The sequence below is a fragment of the Lissotriton vulgaris genome, chromosome 6 (assembly GCF_964263255.1).
Source record: "Lissotriton vulgaris chromosome 6, aLisVul1.2, whole genome shotgun sequence".
Taxonomy (NCBI): domain Eukaryota; kingdom Metazoa; phylum Chordata; class Amphibia; order Caudata; family Salamandridae; genus Lissotriton; species Lissotriton vulgaris.
This window is the reverse complement of record NC_141694.1, coordinates 1,531,710,675-1,531,726,576: the sequence shown is the minus strand read 5'-3', so window position 1 is coordinate 1,531,726,576 and position 15,902 is coordinate 1,531,710,675.

Sequence of the window (15,902 nt, the reverse complement as noted above, 5' to 3'; positions counted from 1 at the left end):
AAGAGCGGTGAGCCCGTGATCTCGTGGAGTGATGACGAAAACGAGGCGCACTTGTGGATCGGCTGTGACGTTGGTGAGAATATGCCGAGCGGGTACTAGAACCTGAGGAGTCTGACGAGTGGCTCTCTCTTCTCATTACGGCACGGGCATGGTGCCGGGTGTCAGATCGTGGAGTGGGTGACCTTCGGGCAGATTGCCTGGCTTGGCAGGCTATCTCAAAGTGATTGTCTTTTCCGCATCGGTGACATCGTTGGCCGATGGCCGGACACTGCCCTGAGTGGGGGTAGTCTTGACCGCATCGATAACAGGCAGGTGCAGGTTTGGTGTGTTTGGTATGTCGTGAGTCTCGGCGGGGTGGTGATTTCCGAGAGCTGCGGTGATGCTTGCTTGTCCTATGCGCACCCAACCCTGGGCGGATGTTTGCGCGCGACTGTATTCGGAAAACCTGTTCTTTGTGGTCTTTGTCTTTGTGTTCAGGCTTGTGTGTTTCCATCCTCTTAGCATGATCCTCTGCTTGGTCGTTAATCCTTGTAAGTTCTTCGATTTGTTCTAGTGTGTAGGACTTCTTTAGGAGGCGTCTGCGTAGCGATTCTGAGCGGCAACCGTCGATGATTCTGAGCCGTAATGCGTCTTCCGTCTTGAAGTTTTCGAAGTCACAGTGACGCGTCATCCTTTTGATGCGTGTGATGAAATCACCCATGCACTCTCCTTTCTCCTGAGACGCTAGATTGAACACGTAGCGTTCGTAATCGACATTGTGCTTGTGCAGGAATCGCCGATCAAGGGCAGCTTTCACTTCGTCATAAGTGGCTGTGGCAACGTTGGGCATTTCTTTGATTATTTGTGCTATTTCTTGGCCAGCAAGGTTTCGTAACGCAACCAGCTTGCGCTTAGAGTCTTGTACAAGAGACCCTTCCATGTAATCCTCAAAATCCTCACTCCAGGTTTTCCATGCAGGGCCCATGGTGTTGCCAGGCGTCAGCACCAGCGGCTGTGGTTGGCGCATGAAAGGTGCACCTATGGACGCTACTTGAGGCACCGCCGTTGTGGTGGGTTGCGTGGGTTCACCTCCGGTCGAGGACGTGCTTTGAGCATCGGTATTAGACATGGTAGTTCTGTGTAGTAGGTATTTGTACTTATTGTCAGCAGTATTCGATTGTTCTTGTATTCTTTGGTAGTGCTTGCGAGTGTTTCAGCTCATATTTGTCTTCTGCTGCTCCTGCGTGGTGTATTTGGCTTTATTCCCGCCTTTTCAGGTGCTCGGGTCACTTGCCTGACTTTAAAATGGCCGCCGTGTGTGACGTGTGGGTCTATTGAGGGCTGGCGCCTGACTTCAACATGGCCGCCATATTCCCCTGCTCTCGGCAGTCTCAGACGCACGTGTGGACCCGCTCTGGCTTGTCTAGCGGTCGCGTGTGCTGGGAGACTCACCCTCGAAGTCTTCAGGCCTCGAAGGGGTGCAGGGACATCGCGCTCACCTCGGCGCCGCTCGACTGGCTCTCCACTTCTCGCGGTCCTCAGGCCTCGGAGGGGCAGGTACTCGCGCACCCCCAGCGTCGCTTGGCAGGCTCTCTACTTCTCCACGGCTGGGCACTATCACGCAGGTGCACCCTCGCGTGCTCTTTCCTGCTCCGCTCGTCCGTGAGCCAGGATCCGACGCAGGCGTCGGTATTCTGCACGCTCTTTCTGGCGCTGCTGGCTGGTCGTTGGGGCCGGTGCTCGGCTGAGCTGCGCGACGTTGTGTGTGGGTTTTGGCTCATCCCACCCTCGTCGCCATTGTCACGCTTTAGCCCGCCCAAATGACCACAGGACACGGAGCTCAACAGGGGCAACCTTCTTTATTCCCTGCCAGGAAGTTACTGGCTCACAAACTAATTGCTCCTCCCTTTCCTGTCCGTGTTTCCTCCTCCTCATTGCCTGACCTGTCTCGCTGGACAGTCAGGCATAACGACACGACATCCTGGACCATTTAATGTTGATGTTATCTTAAGGTTTGTAGTTGCTGACTATGAGGGATAGCATTGTCACTGGACATGATTGTAATTTATATAATATTTTTCTTATATTCCAGATTTCATTAGGGGGTGCGTGGCTTGGCCGGCTGCAAAATGGCCGCACTTTAGTGGGCTCTGCCGACCAAGCTTCTAAATCTTTCACCATCCTGCTGGCATTCCTCCTTTACCCGCACCAAACCTACGTTTCCTGCCTCTGGAGAATACTGTGCACCCACCGGCTCCATTCCTGTCCTTCTCTGTGCCTCCCCGGCGGTGGGCCGCTCCCATGCCCATCGGGGCTGCTGAAGTTTGCGGGGCCCTGCAAGACGACGTGATCACCGAGGAACAGACGCTGCTGTTGGCGGTGAGTCGGACTGCTTGCGGGGGGATTTCCATCAGGGTTCGGGGGCCGTTTGTTGTGCGGCCCGGCCCGGGGTGCCGCGGCCTTGCCCAGGCCTAGCGCTCATCCTCGGCCTCGCGTGAGTTCGGTGGCGACTGGGCCGGGTTGTGGGAGCGGCGGAGCCCCTCGTTTCCCCCGCTGGTTCTTTCCTTCCTCTGGGCGCGCCAGCCACCGATTCCCACTCTGCCCCTGCTGCGAGGCGCTGTGGGGGCTGCCCGCTCTTGCGGCTGGGCCCGTTGGACAATCTTTCCCCTGCGCGGCGCTGCAGCCTGCCTGAGACGTCTGCATCCAGCCTTCTCCTATGTGCGAGTCGGTAAGACCATTGCTGTTCCCTGACGTGTACTTCTAAACCCCCGCACCTGTTTACAACTTGGATGCCCGGGACGTGCCTGTCTGATCTGCTGTGCCTCGGGGCTCTACTCCTCCACCACAAGGTCCCTTCCCCGGGGGCGATTCCCCCTGGCTGCCTGCTCCTCCGTGGACTCTATTTTGTACTGATGGGCCCGGTGGGCGGCCTCCTGGTCACCCCTCACCCGATCTTGCTCGGGTCCCCCCTGGTGACAGCCATCTGCTGTGCTGCCCTCAGGGGGCATCCTCGGGTCCCCCTATTGTGGCTGCCAGGGGACGGCCGGGCGCCCCGCTCCAGTCTCTGCACAGGGCGCGTTGCCCTCTATAAGGTTCCACCTGCTCCTTTCCTGCTTCCTGGAACAGTGCGCCATTACTTTGCGCCCTGCTGGGTGCTCTGGTTGGGGTTCCTGCCTTGATCCTGGTGCCGCTCACATGCTGTTTTGGCCTCGGACTCTCCTCATCGCCCTGTGGTCCAGTCTCCCTCTATTCCTCATCGGCTGGCGGTGGCTCTGCTGGGGACGGTCTCGCAGTCTCCTTCCCTCCATCTCTGGCCATCAACGGTGCTCTGCGCTGTGGGGGTTGCGGCCGCAGGCCTGCTGGAACCGCCTCGCCTCTGATCCCAGAACTGTGATTTCCGCTGAACTTTGTCATCTGGGCCACTACTTGCGGGTGCATCTTGCCCCATTCCCGCATCCGCTCCCTCCCTGAGTGTCTCAGTGCCCACCAAGACTGCTTTTCGCTATGGGGAAATCCGACCCTAAGCAGCCCAAGATCACCTTCGAACCAAGGAGATCCTCGCGCCAGGACTGCGCGGGCTCGGACGGAGTCAACCCAGCTGCAACGATGGTTTCCCCCCCTCCCGAGCTGAGTTGACGATCTTAAGGCGATAACGCTGGAAGTCAAATCTTCTGTCACCGGCATCGCGTCCCAGCTGGATGAATTATCTGCTGGTCTTGACTCAGAGAAGGCCCGTGTTGATTCCCACGACAACAGACTACTCCATGTCGAATCCAGGGTGTCGGACGCTGAGGAAGCGGCCACCCAGGACAGGCAGAAACTACTCCAAATGGACAAGATCCTGGCTGTAATTCAGGAGAAGAATGAAGATTTGGAGGCTCGCTCCCGTCGGAGTAACCTCCGCATCACGGCCCTTCCGGAGTCCACCAACATCTCCAAGATGGAAGACTATGTAGAGCAATTACTCAAGAAGCTCTTCGGGGACGTTTTGTCCCAATTTTTTGTTGTGGAGTGCGCCCATTGCTCACTTGGCTCGCGTCTGGGCCCTGGTCTGCCATAGTGGCGAAGATCCTGAATTTCCGTAATCGCAAGGCTATTTTAAGGGCAGCACGCGATAAGGGCACCATCACGCACCAGGGCAATACCCTCTCCTTCTACCCGGACTATACCCTCACTGTTCAGGCGGCCAGGAGGGAGTTTTTGCCGGCCAAGCGCATCCTCCAGAAGCATGAGGTGTCCTATTCTCTGGCATATCTGGCAAAGTTGAGGGTCCGGCAGGGATCTAAGACACTTATTTTTCCTTATCCCAGGGAGGCACTTGCTTTTGCCAAGAGACTGGACAAAGAATCTCGATCTTCCCCTCCCAAGTCCCCATTCGAAAGTGCCGACCGCCTAAGTGACAATGGTTGACTTTGCGGACAATTACTTTTTGTTTGACTTGCAACTTGTCTTGGATGCCACTATCTCAGCCAAGCTTGGCCACCCTGCGCCTTTGCAGGGGTGTTCGCCGAGTCCTGCCATGCCCCCACCGGGATGATTCCCATTGTGAACGCTTTGTTGTCCCCTCCCAATTGCAGGTCCCTGGGTTCGGGTGGGTGGAATTCTCAGCCTGATTGGGGGGTTGGAGTGGGTGTGGGGTGGTTGGGCTACTGGTTGTTTGAGTTGGTGGGGGTGTTTCGGGGTTTGGGGGTTGGGTTTCTGGGTCCTTTCTTATTTGTTGTCTGACACTGCACTGTGTTCCCTGCACAGCACCGCTGCATGTCTTTTTCAGTTCGCATTCTGGCTTGTATTGTCTTTTGCACAGCATACTGCACTTCGACTTGCTACGATTGTTGTTATTGGTTGCGTCACACAGTTTTATATGCTGCTCCACTGTCATCTCCCTTCCTCTATGGGTTTCGCCCCCCTGTGGTCTGGTATGCGGGGCAGCCTCACTGCCTGTATGAGCACGCCTCTCTTCAGGCCGCATCCGCTGCTTAGACGCTCATGCAAATCTCCCACTTTGCCTCTTAGGCTGCGACCCTTTAGGTGCCATCTCCACTCCCCTGTGCTGCTTCCCATTCCTGCTTTGTCTCGCCACCAGTTAACTTTCCCGCTCTACTCGTGTGCTGCGCTGTCCATTATGTGCCACTCTCTGCCCCGCTCCCTTATGGCTGATATCGTCTGCTGGACTTGGAACATCCGGGGCCTGAATGATCCCCTCAAGGCTGCCTGATTCACTCCCATCTTCAGCGCCACAAAGTAGATATGTGTCTTTTGCAGGAGACACATTTGCTGCCTGGCACCGTCTCCAGACTCCGATCCCGTCACTGGGGGGAATCCAACTCTTCCACATATTCGTCAAATGCCAGAGGCGTTTCCATTTTATTGCGCCGCTGCCTCCTTTGGCAGACCTCCCGGGCAAGGAGTGCTCTTGATCCAGAGGGGAGGTACGTCATCCTCCATGGTTTGCTACTGGCCCAGCCTGTCACGATTGCCGCAGTCTACGGCACCAAAGCGGTTGACCCGGACTTTTTCCATCATGTTTGGCATCTCATCTCCTCCTGTGGCTCCACGGCAGTGGTTTGGGGAGGTGATTTTAATGTTACTCTTTCAGTGACCCTGGACCGTTCCGGCACTTACGTTTCCCACCCTTGTGCAGCCACATCTCTCATGTCCATTTTGTCTGACAATGCTCTTCATGACGTTTGGCGTCACCACCGACCAGATGCCCGCGAGGGTACCTGCGTGACAGGAACGAGGGGCTGCTGGTTGCGTATCGATCTTTGGTTGACCTCGCCGGATGTCCTGTCCTGACTCGTAGACGCAGAGCATATGGCCCGCACCTTCTTCGATCATGCGCCAGTTCAGATTCGTCTTAGGCCTCCTCATTCCCAGCGACGTGCCTTTACTTGGTGCCTCCCTCCGAATGTCCTACGGGACTCCATGTTCTGCTCAGATATTCACACTGCGATCACTAATTATTTTGAGTTAAAAGCGGGCTCCCTCGACTCCGACTGTACCCTATGGGAGGGTTTCAAGGCTGTCATCAGTGGTGAGTGTGTCTCCAGGCAGGTGGGTGTCCTACGCTCTATCCGCTCCACCCTGGCGAGGCTCGAGGGGGTGATCAAGGACCTGGATGCCGCCCAGGCAGCTTGCCCAAGCCCAGAGACACTGGGGCTCCTACGCCAAAAGCACACCGACTTCTCGGATGCGGCCAGCTGTGAACTGTCCTTCCTGGGTAGAGAGGGACGGGTGTACTGTTTTGTGAAGGGATTACCGCCCGGGTCGCACTCTTGCTAACCTCCTTCATCCACCGCGCGCATCCTCCTACATCACGGCCCGCAGTGATGGCGGTCTGGATAGGACCACCTCCCCGGACGATATTAAATCCCGTTTTATAGATTTCTATTCACAACTCTACTCTGCTGGCATCCCTTTGCCACGGGAGGAGTTTGATCGATATTTCGAGTCCATCGCCCGGTCTGGCTCGAAGATCATCATCACAAATTCCTTGATGAGCCTTTCTCTAGGGAAGAAATATTAGCAGCCATAAACAGCCTCCCAGGAGACAAGGCCTTGTTCTACAAATCATTTGCTGTCATCCTGGAGCCGCATCTGGTGGCTATGTATAACGAGTCCTTTGACACCGGCCTTTTTTTTCCTCCTTCGCTGCGCGAGGCTATGATAACCCTGCTCCTTAAAACGGACAAGCCTGCAGACCATCGTGACTCCTACCATCCCCTTTCCCTCAAACATAGATAATAAAACTTTTGCCAAATTGATCGCCTCCCGTCTTCTCCTCTTAATGCCCACCATCACTCTCCCACATCAATCTGGCTTCATACCTGGGAGGGCAACCTCACATAACCTTCGTACCATCTTCTCTGTTTTACATCAAATTAATCCTACCCTGCCAGCTGTGGCCGCCCTTCTCGACGGCACAAAGGCGTTCGATACTCTGGAGTGGCCTTTCCTATTCTACATCCTACTGCGTATGGGTTTTAGCTACATCTTTATGCTCAAGATCCGACTCCTTTACACCAATCAGATGGCACGTCTCCAAATCAATGGTCAGGTTTCCGACCCCATCAACATCGCCCACGGCACCCATCAGGGGTGTCCATTATCGCCCATGCTTTTTGCCATCGCGATGGAACCCCTGGATGTTAGGTAGTGGCAGCACCATATGCACAGGGGCATTGGCTTCTCGTCCCGCTCTCTTCTTGTCTCTATGTACGCGTACGACATCACCCTATATGTCCGCCATCCTCAAGAAACCCTCAGTCCTTTGGTCCGGGAAGTTATATGCTTTGGTTGGCTCTCGGGAGTCCAGGTGAACTGGAACAAGTCTGCTTTGTTCCCACTGACCGACTCCACTGTCCCCTTTCTCCCTGATTTCCCTTTTGAGTGGGCATCTGGTCACATGCGCTATCTGGGCATCTGGTTGTGTAGGGATTTGGACGAGTTGTGGATGGCGAACTTCGGGCAGGCGGTCGATTGGCTTGAATCCAGGATCCCCTTGAGGAACCGACTACCGTTATCCCTGGCTGGCAGGATCGCCATCCGCAAAATGATGGTTCTTCCTAAATTCCTATATCTCTTCTTGAACATGCCTATTCCTCTTACCTTTCACTTCTTTCGTAAAATGCGCTCTCTAGTAATCTTGCTCGTCTGGGCAAGTAAACAACCCAGGATGGCCTACGATATCCTCACCCTCCCTATGCCTGCAGGTGGGATGGACGCGTCTGACTTTCGTCTCTATGCCCTACCTATGTGCCCAGGCCAGCTTTCTGCACTTCTGGATCCACCCCACCCTCTGTCAGCCCCACGTCACGGTTGAGACCGTTGTGGCTTCTCCCTGGCCCCTGTCGACTGCTCTGTTCGTGCCCGCGGTTCGCCCTCGGGCGGAGATCGACACGGTCGAGACGCTGCACTGAGCTTGGTCCTGCCTCGATGGCACTCTGGACTTTCCCTCTCTCTGCTGACACCATGCCAATTGCAAATCATACAGACTTTCCCTCGCTTCGGTCGTCCAGCATGACCCGACATGCAGGGCATTTGGGTCTCAGGGCTGTGGCGGATCTTTACCCAGAAAACTCCTTCTACTCTATTCCTGACTTTCCGGGGTTGCAAGACATACTGCTATTTTATCAGTTGTGCGCTACTTGCCGGAAACTGCACCCCACCTTGCCCCGGCCAAAGCTCACCCACCCGGCTCTGGACTTCATATACTCCTCCTCTTGTTAGTTACTCCCCTTATGTTAGTTACTAAGCTTTACGCTCTCTCTCTCGCGTCAGCCCATGTCACCTCTGAATGGGCCTGGGAGGCGTGGAGTGAAGACCTGGGGACTGACATTTCGGAGGCCGACTGGCTTTACTGCTGCAACAAACCAAAAAGCTGTCACCGAATTACCGGCTCCGCCTGATCCATTTCAAGTACTTGCACAGGCTGTACCACACTCCAGTGCAGCTTCATCGGCTTGGGCTTACTTCTGGGATAACTGTTTGCGTTGTGATGCAGTCTTTTCCCACTTGGCTTGGCTCTGCCCTAAGGTTTCTGAGTTGGCAGTGTGCTCCACCATCTCTGATATCACCGGCACCGCCGTGCAACCTGATCCTCTCATGTGCCTTCTAGGCTTTGTTAAGTTTTGCCCCGACGCTTCCCGCCGCCTTATTGCGATGCTCTTGATACTTGCCAGATGTAGGGTGGCCATATGTTGGGGCCGGCGGCCTGCCCCTAAGGTTGAGTTTTGGCTGGAGGATGGCTCCTGGTGACGGTCCCTCCTATCGGAGTTCTGGGACTTGATGCCTGCCCGATCCCACCCAGTTGACATTTGGGTTCCCTTAGTTTCCTATCACCTCTCCCGTTCCCACCCCAGCGGCGCCTCCTCTCCCGCGCTCCCCGCCGGCACTGGGTCCCTGGCGGCCGCCGGTGCTGGTCAGTGACTGCCCATCGCTATTTCCTATTTGCACCCCTGCTGCTTCAGACTCCTCGCTACTGTTGCTCTTTCATGTGTGCCTCCTCCTCTGAGGGTCGAGACCCTGGTACTGTGGAGCGGTGTTCTCAATATTCCTGTTTCGCTATGTAACCGTGAATGTAACCTGCTTGCAATTTAATATCCGATCTGTGATGTACCTTGCTGCTGTCTGTGATAGTACTGCACGGTGTACTGTGTCTGTTCTGTCTCTTTTCTTCAATAAAGTTTTTTGAAAAATTAAAAAAAAATATTAATATTCCACATTTCATTTCAGTTCCCATTATTGCACATTAATGCACTTTGTTACTTTATGGGTTATTGCTGCTAAGTACATTAAGTGGAGTGGTGTGGCTCACTGGTTAGAGGCGGTAGACCCGGAAGCAGGAGTCGGCACGGGAGCAGGGTTCAATTCCCAACGTGGCAGGGTTGTGGACCAGGGTCAGCAGACTCGATAATTCTCGCCTCTGTGCCTACTCTAACCAGGGGTCCCACTCGGCAACTCGGGGCATTAGCTTGCCTAATCTCCACAACAGCCCCATCAAAGCCGGGAATGCCTGGCTCTATCGTAGGGACCATCCCACAGGGAAAGCCAGCACGGGTTCCCCAGCGGTATACCATGCCAGGATACTCCGGTAGTAGTTGTGCGTGTTACAAAACAGCTTATAACATTATACAATACTGCCTTTTGGTTTTTCTATATACGATTTTCTATGCCGTGAGGCAAATTTGAATGTACCAGCTCAATCAATAAAAATAAAAAAAATAAAAAGTTAAGATTTCAGTTTCGTGACTTCCATTCTTCCATGATGTTAGTACCAGCCATACAAACAGACAGATAGATGGAGAGAGTTGCCCACCATTTGAGCGACCAAAAGGCAGAAATAATCAAGCAAAAAATATAGTAAGGTGGGAGTTAAGTAGGAAAACAAACAAGCATTGGCATAACCAATAGGTCTCGCCTTTGGGACCTTATAAGTGTTTAGCCATGCAATAGTTGATGTTGTTGCACCAAGGATATTGTGCTGCCTAACTAAATACTTAAAAGGTCCCAAAAGTGAGACCTATTGGCTATGCCAATGCTTGTTAGTACTAGTAATGTGTCTGGAACATTTGCATGTTTTACATCTAGATGAACGCTTGAAGTTACAGAAAAACGTAGTACTCCTGACCAAAGCTTTGAATTGTTTTGGTAATTTAGGGAGCCAAAGTTGAGGTGCGCCAACTTGTCAATTGAAATGTTTTTGCATGCAAATCATAGTTAGAAATGGCTTATTAACTAAAAGAAAAATAGTGTGTGAATCACAGGGCCTCTCTTGGAAGCTGGGAACAAAGAATGCTGCTTATTTGGAGGCAGAGCACACATTTAGAGGGTTGTACAAATGGCTCTACAATAGAGACACAAGGTTAAACCCAAACAAAGGAAGCATACTTCGGAGGACTGAGATCGCAAGAAAGGAAAAAGACGCATTTCAGTTGGATATAAAAACACAAATTAAATGAATACGGACAAGGAGCTTGGTGTTCTTTTTCTATCCAGTAAAATGGAAAACTGGGAATTTCGATTATGCCCAAGAATCAGTTGAAAATGCATGTGTTTATGCATGTATCTTACTTGTGTGCTAATATTGAGGTTCTTCTATGAAATCCTTGCTGTTTTCACCTTGTGAGCCTGTATAATCGGTACCCAAAAAAACAGCAGCAGCATTTGAAGCAGAGGATTGCTTCCTAGGAGTATGATGAAGGTTTTTCTACGAAGCTGGAACACATAGTGCACTTCCCTATTGTGTGGTATGCTGATTTAGGGGCCAGTCGACTTTAATATATAAGAGCGTACCATCAACATAGAAACTATACTGAAGATCTGACTGCTTACAGATCTATACGTGATGCCCGATGCATCTATAAACAAGCGCGAGCCTGGCGCGGCAGCAGGGGGAGGGGGCCTGCGCGATTCCCTTGCGGGAGCGTGCAGCAAGGCACGATGATGGCGACCATATGGTGCCACCATATGGGGCCGCGCGCTCCTGCAAGGAAATCCCTAGACATGCACGTGTTGCCATTGCAAGCAATACAAAGAGAGCACGTTTTTGTCCCCAAATCTGTGCCGATGGCTAAAGGTCTCTCTCCTATGCAGTGCATGTGCGCTGCCTAGGCGAGACCTAAACACTCATGAACAGTGTATTTATTTTTGGTGCCTTAAGTTCTATCATTGTCCCAGTGTTGAATACTCCAGTTATAACATGTTTAGAACATTGCCACAAAAATCTGACTTTTAAGTTTCGCCTGCACAGCGCTTGCGCTGTGCTTGAGATATTTATTGTTTTTAATATAAGCTTAAAAGGGAATTACATCCTGCCTCCTCTCTTTCCTGGCTTCTTATTGGTTCCTGTGTATGCCACTTACCTTTCCTCCATTTTTATTGACTGTAGCATATTTTCCTGCATTTACCAATGCTTGTCCCTCGTCTGCTTCTCTTATCAGTTTCCCACTGCCAAAAATACTGTTAACATCTGCTTAAGGGGAACTTTATTTTCATAAATATTTCCCTTTTACTCTTGCAGCATAGCCATATAACAATTTATCACCAATTTAGATTAAGGTCCAGATGTACGACCAGTTTTTGCATGCGCAAACGGGTTTGCAAACCTGTTTGCTGCGCATGCAAAAACATATTGGGTCATGTACATAGCCTATTTAGCGAGTCGCAATATTTTTGCGACTCACTATTTGGAAGGGGCATTCACTTCCAAATAGCGAGTCTCAAAACAATGTACTAATGTTTGGAAATCGAAATTGGGGTTGCAAAGCACTCGCAATTACCTCATACTTCAGGTAGGTGGTAATACATTTCCCCAGGGAACCCCTTTCCCTTTGCAAATGTAGGCAAACTATTTTTTTAAGAGCAGGCAGTGGTCCCAGGGACCACGGCCTGCCCTTAAAAAAATAAAACAAAAACGTTGGATTTCATTTTTTTAAATGCATCCCGTTTTCCTTTATGGAAAACGGTCTGTATTTTTTTTCCGGGTTTTATATAGTGCCAACTAGACCCGAGACATCCGGTATCAGACCGCTTTAAATTTCGATACAGAAGGACACTTCATTTTTTTTTAGTACAGGAAGATTAAGTGATTTGTCCAGAAACACAGGATGTTGAGCGTCGTTGCTGAGACTCGAACCCGGTTCCCTAGTTTTGAGGTTGACCGTCTTAGCTGTCAGGCTAAAAAAGCTGCTTTACTAAAAAGCAGTCCCAGACATTGTGGTCTGCTGAGCCCAGCAGGCCACCATCCCTGGGAGGGATGGCATTCACAATGGGTTCGCAAATTGCGTGAGGTTCATTAATATTAATGAGCCTCCCAATTTGCGACCCTATTGGGAATCGCAAAACAGTGCAAACACACTGTTGACATTTCATTTAGCGCCCCGCAATTTGCGACTCGCAATGTGTTGCAAATTCGAGGCACTAAATAAAAGGGTCGTACAGCTGGCCCTAAGTGATTTGCATACAATTACAGGATGTTGTGGGGCGCCGCAGAGACTCGAACCGGGAAGCCCAGCTCTCGAGTCGGCTGCTCTGGCCACTGCCACATCATCTCCAGTCCTGTGTTCTATGTCAGGGAGCTCTTTCCTTCTCCCGACGATGATTGATGAAAATGGCTCTTTGTTCATTGCATGGGTGAAAATGATACATTACCAATGCTTGTTAAGACTGTCAGAACCCCATTAGAAAAGGCCACAGTACAAACAGAAGTTACTGGGCCCAACTGTGGTGGTTGATCCTCATAATGTCCTTTGGACCGACCTACTATGGAACTTGAGCAACTGGACCGAGTAACCCTTCAGAACTCGTCACGGAGGGAGGTAGACAGAGAGGTGAGTACACAGGCTCACAACACCAAACATGCAACAGCAGCAACAAATAATTGTCAGATCAAATACTTGCTTTGTGATAAAAGAAGTATTTACTCACAACTACAAAGTGAAATACGACATTCATAAACAATACACACAATCCCCTGAGGTCAAGGCTAGATTGTTTCATTAGCGGATCCCTGAGTCCAACTCCCCTCAAAATAGCAGTTGCGGTTATTCCCCATTCACTATAGGTGACATTCAGGTTAGGCCCCACTAGTAGTCCGAGTCTCAGGAGTCCCACTCTCACTCTGTATTAAAGTCAATAGTGTTCCACTGGCATTAAGTTCCCCCAGGGCTGACTCGCCCAAAATCAGTCTTACCCACACCAGCAGGATCGGAGCGACCAGAGTCTCTGAGCATGCTCCCTCTACATGTCCTGAAGCTGCAGCAGCTGTCTCTGGTAAGTCTGTCAGACACAGCCTGGTAGACTGTGATTGTATATCCTTGAGTTACTCACACATGATCCTGCAGTGGACTGGGGGTCCCCAATGCTCCTCCAGGCTGTGTAGATTCTTCGGATCTTCCCAAGAGTACTGGGGGTGCAGATGATCATGGCACTGGTACACAGTTGCGACTCAAGCCCTCAAAGGCCACCACAATGGCCTCTCTCCTCCGATGATGATATTCAACCAGGTCGCACTACTTGCACCTGGTGGCCCCTTTTGGCATAGGGGGCACCGCCCCTCCATTGCACACAGACTATGACCCGATCAGCACAGCATCTCTCTTTATGGCAGCACCCACCTGGCATACAGGGTCGCCGATCTTCCCTGCACACGGGCAGGGACCCGTACCATGCAGCAACTTCCACAGCACAATTCACTGCGGCCCTCCTCTGGTATACGAGGATAAATGACTTTCCCTGCACATAGGCAACAGCCCGACCATCTCCTCACACCTCACTAAGGGCATCCTCTCACCAGGATTCCCCAACGGACCTCGCTCCCTCCAGCCTGGGCCGGACTGGGAACAGAAACTGGTCCTGGCAAACTGCTCAGCTGCACCCCTGGGGTGAGGGGGAGTGCAGCCAAGCAGTTTGCAAGGGTCAGTTTCGGCCAATTATTTTTTAGCAGGGGCCGATATTGCTGACCCCATTAACAACAAGCATTTGCAATGCAATAGGTCTCGCATTAGGAAAGTTTGAGCTATTGATATTGTAAATGACAAATTTGTTATTTATGTGTTGGTTTTGAAAATAGCGAAATTAATAGCTTTGTTATTTACAATGCCAATGGTTATAACTTTCGCAAATGTGACACTTATAGCATTTGTAATGCAATATGTGTTGTATTTATGTGACTTAGATGTATTGATATTACAAATAACAATGGCTTTTAATTTTTTTAAATAATTAATACTTTAATAAAAGTTATTGTAATTTATAATGGCAATAGCTTAAACTTTTGTAAATACATTTTGTGAAGATTATGTTCAGTGTATTTTATTGTCCCGAAAATCGAATAACAGAAGTGAAATATTAACATCTTTTTGTGACATTTGTAATAAAGCTTGAAACATTGAGAGAACATATTTGAACCAGTTGTTTTTGAATGGTTGCATGGTGCGGGCGTTCTAAAGGGTGGGCGGGGCTGAATGCGGTCATGATCCAATTTTTTTCTGTCAGCTTCAGTCTGAACCCATTTGAAAGGAATTTGGCCGCGATCTTGTTAAAAGACAGACATCCCTCTCCTAAATTGTGCAACCTAAAATTTCACCGTTTTCTGTGGACTACTGCTGGCATATTTGTTAAATCTGATGCCATTACTATTTAAGCACATCTTTTTTGAAAGAGTTAAATACAGATTGAAGTGTGTTTGTTTGATGTGGTTCACGGTGATCTCACCCGACTCATTGAACACCTGTGGAAGCTGAATGAGATGTGTTTATTCATATAACCTACTCGCATTCAGAAGCTTATTATGAGTTTTAGGGAGGGAGAAACACCATGGCCCAGCTAGTGCGCTTTTAAGAGCTGTATATAATTTGAAGGTATAGCTTGATGTGCCCTACTAGTCTCTTTCGCTCCTGGAATGTATCCTACCATTGCCCTCCGGGTAACAAATGGAGTTGCTACTGTGTATCGTATTGCCACTTTGAATTAGGGTGATGCAGTAACAGAGAAATGTGTGTTAATCTGGTGTTCGCACATTTTAGCTTTTTCATTCACATTTTGAATAAAGGAGCATTACTGCGTCACCTACCCTTCCTGCAGTTTCGCTTGCACTTTCTCAGCCGCACCAGTCCCTTTTCTATGTCGGTGCTGCACTGAAGGACACAGTCAGCGACTGGATCTGACGTCACATCCCCGGGCGCCGCAGCTTGCAGCGTTAGTGTGAGCACCGGGGCAGGGCCACGAACTTGCTGCCACGTCAGGGCTAAACCTGGGGCGGCGGAACACCGACATGAACCCGGCACACAGCGAGCATCCGTGAGAGCAGCAGCAGCAGGAGCCATGGAAGCCCGCTACAATCTGAAGAGCCCCGGTAAGGATCGGCAAAGCCCCTCTCTCTAGCTCATTGTGAGCCTGGCAGAGGGCAGCTGCCCGTGACACCCAACCACCGTGTGTGTGTGAGGGGGGCCCGGGGGGGTAGAGGGCTGCGGCGGCGTGTTTGTGCGTGTCTGTGTGTGTGCAGTGGGGTGGGGGGCGGCAGCGTGTGTATGTGTGCGCGTGCCTGTGTGTGTGTGCGTGCATGCAGAGGGCTGGCTGTGTCTGTGCCGTTAATGCATGAGAGGGAAGCGAGTTAGTCTGCGCAAGCGCGGCTCAGAAGCGCGTACCCGCGGTCAAAACTGAGACTGCAAAAGTGCGCATCTGAGTCGTGTCTTCATTCCTAAATACGGGTGACAATAGGTCTGAAGCAGACACAATCAATGCTTACGCATTGAATGTAGGTCTGCTCAACTTAAAAAGGGTTGAAGAAAGTAAGACAGGCTGTAGAGGAGACACCGACAAAGAAAGGTAGAGAAAAGGCAGTGAGGGATAGAGGCAGTCAGATATGAGGAGAGATAGATGAGGGAGAGAAGCACGATGATGCAGATGGGGGCAACACATGC